The 3,378-nt window shown below is 39.9% G+C and overlaps 1 pseudogene across 1 annotated transcript; it reads right to left on the minus strand.

Moving 5' to 3' along the window:
* Positions 1 to 1,838: 1,838 nt before the first annotated feature.
* Positions 1,839 to 2,490, minus strand: LOC308525570 (GTP-binding nuclear protein Ran-like; annotated as a pseudogene). Its single transcript has one exon. The product of its transcript is annotated as a GTP-binding nuclear protein Ran-like (transcript).
* Positions 2,491 to 3,378: the final 888 nt, after the last annotated feature.

A 3,378-nucleotide genomic window follows, 5' to 3' on the forward strand; every position in this document is an offset into this window, starting at 1 on the left:
TAGACCAGGTACCACAAGCTTAAACTATGGGTTTATAAAGATATGAAAGAGGGTACTGTGACAGTACAAGAAGTTTTTGGAGAAGCCTCAAAAGTACATGCATTGGCATATGCCAGGTTATACAGTTTTTATTTTTATTACATTTATTAGAGTGACATTGATTAATAAAATTATATCGGTTTCAAGTATACAATTCTATGATAAATCTTCTGTGCATCACATTACGTATTCATCTTCCAAAGTCAAATCTTCTTCTGTCACATATATTTGACACCCTTTACCCTTTACAACCCCTCACCCCAGGTTGTACAGTTTTGACCTAATCCAAGAGGAAACCGTTTGTGGATTTTGCAAAAGAGGAATCACCTGATTGGATCTGTGGTAGAATGATCATTATAGGTATAGTATAAAGAGAGGTAAGACTTCCTTAAAACCCTTTGAGGAGTATGTTGAAATAGAGTAGATGAATTACTTTGAGATCCTGGAACACGGGAAGGAGGGGACATAGTGAATTTTAAAAAGGACAAGCTTACCATAAGGCAGACACAATACCATAAGGAGTATGATATTGTGTTTTAGTTACTGTCCTGTCTGAGGAATGGAAGTAGTTACAGAGGCTTCTTCATGGTCTTCCCCAGTCTGATAAGAGTTATAATATAATATAAGTATTATAATATAAATATTATAATATAATATAATATAATAAATATTATATATAATATTATATATAATATAATACTTTCTCTTACTGACAGCCATTGCTTACAGATTAATGCCATCACTGAAAATTGTAGTGTTGTTGATGCTTCTCATAGCCCTTGTGAATGGTATGTCATCTGAGCCTTCCCATGTAATATAATAATCTGGCATAGTTTTGGCCATATATCCTATGTCTATACCTGGCTTCCCACTTCCATGAGCATTTTAATTTATTTCTCCCATTTCTGGTATGGCAATCCTGGCCTTTTAACAGACCATTGTTTTCTACATGCTTCTCAGAAACATATCAGTAGCAAGTTTGCCCCACTTCCTGGAATATTTTTTCAGTGACAAATACTACATCACAGGAGAGCATTTTCAAGTAAAAAAAATATTCTATTTTATGTTATTGCACCTTGATTAAGCACCATCAGAATACAGTCCCACTCATACTTCTCCAGTACCTATTGATATATAAAATCTATTTCTTACAGCTCTTTTATAGAACCACCGAGGTTATGCAACAACTTAACCCTAGTTATAGAAACAGTGGCTATGATGGAAGGTGGGGGCAGATCATGGAGCACATCTTATAACTGACAGGAGAGAGCCTCAGAGTTACCTTCAAAGTGAAAAGTGGGGAATGGGGCATGCTAGTTCTCGATGGGGTGCTTCTTTTGTAGACTCAGAAGGATTCTGAGAAGACAAAAAGTATCCTGCATACACCCTGGTGTCCATCCAAAGCCACACGATTTCCAACCATGGTAAATAATCTTGACATAACACAATAGCCTTGGTGAGCATTCAACCCTCTTTAAATTTGTTCTCTCTGATTGGTTTTAGACTTAGTCCTCTTTTTTTTCCCCCTGAAATACAACTTTATTCTGAAGGAAAAAGGAATGAGAATGACTGTAACAAGCAAGGTTTTACCACTGAATATTGTGGTGTGACTAGCAGTTTTATATTTGAAACTCAATAAGGAAACACTACGTTCCCAAATAAATACGCCACATTCATTCCAAAGTCCATTCATGTCTTTCAGCATCCCAAAGACCAAGCACAGGTTCTGCTCTGCACTGACAGCACAGGACAGGTGCCTCTGAACTAGACTTCTGACCCTGGGCTGCAACTTTCCTTTCTCACAGGGTAGCATCCTCACCCTGACCCTCACCCAGGAGAGCTGTGGTCTGAGCAACCTCTGGGTGTGCTCATACTGTGCTGCCAGAACTGGGTCCAGGACAACCTCTGGCGGGGCAAGAGCAGGCATGGCGGCAAACTCCCAGGTAGGGTCTCCAATTAGCATCCTAGCAAGCCAGAGAAGGGCTTTCACAGCCATAGTTACTTTTGGCAGAAATGCCATAGTGCCAAAGGTTCTTCTTTCGGTGGAAGATCATTGATTTAGCCTTAATTTTCCTGTCCTTAATATCCACTTTGTGGCCACATAACATGATGGGGATGTTTTCCCACACTCGTACCAGATTTCTCTGCCAGTTAGCTCATTCTCGTAAGTAAGTGGAAGTTACATCAAACATTATAATGGCACACTGGGCTTGGATATGAGAGCTGTCTCTCAATCTGCTGAACTTCTCCTGGTCCGCTGTATCCTACACATTGAACTTAATAGGCTCTCTGTTGGAACTCAAGGGGAGGGACCTCAATATCCAAAGTGGCTACTACATTCTTCTCAAATTCCCCAGTCAGATGATGTTCCATGAATGTAGCTTTCCCAGCCCCATCGTCACCAACCAATACAAGTTTAAATTGAACTTGGGGTTCTCCTTGGGCAGCCATGGTGATGTTACTGCCAGAAGCATCTCCAGGTCAGTCTGACTGAGAACCAGTCCTTGGATTTTTCTACCTCTCACTGCAGGAAAGGTTTTTACATCTGGAACTCAATTACCCAGCACTTCCCTCAGCTCTTCATTACCTTTCTGTGGGACATCAGTGGTGTTTGGCAATATCCACGCAAGTATGTCATTCTAATAGCTACCATTTCCTAATACTTAGGATTAACTAGTGCTCCCCTTTCTCCAACATACCCTTCGAACCCACTATCAGTGAAAGGTTTAACAACTGGACAACCACCTTATGGTAGGTTTGTCTTTGCTCCACCTACCAGCATTGGGATACTGATTGTCAGACAGGTGTTGAATGACCCAAGTTCAAAACCTAACTTCAAAAATTATTTATCTTCTCATCTGCTTTCTTGAACCATTCCCAGTACCAATGTTCACAGTATATTAAGGATCAACATTATGATGTTGGCCTGCCAAAACCTTGATCTGCGTGGCAGGGAGCATTAAACAAGCATTTTCCAAATTACGCCCACGTCAAGTTGAAATTGTGGAGATTTTATATGCTGCCTTGATCAGGTATGGGCTGTCCTGGAAAATTATGATTTAGAGCAGGTAGTTCTCTACATTTGAACAGACCATAAAGGAGATAAGAACTGAATGCTTTCTACTTACCACGCTCCCTACAGCTAGGCAGAAAGTCCTCTGCAGGAGAACTCCCACTACACAATTCTACGTTTACTATACTAGTGTTTTCAAAAAACCAGCTTTGAGCTTTGTTAATTTCCTCTATTGTCTATTTCACTGACTTCTGCTCTTATTTTATTTCTTCTCTGTTGGTTTGCTTACATTTCATTTTCTGTTATTTTTCTAGCTTTCTGAGATG

The sequence above is a fragment of the Myotis nattereri genome (assembly GCF_964212035.1).
Source record: "Myotis nattereri genome assembly, chromosome: 9".
Classification (NCBI taxonomy): Eukaryota; Metazoa; Chordata; class Mammalia; order Chiroptera; family Vespertilionidae; genus Myotis; species Myotis nattereri.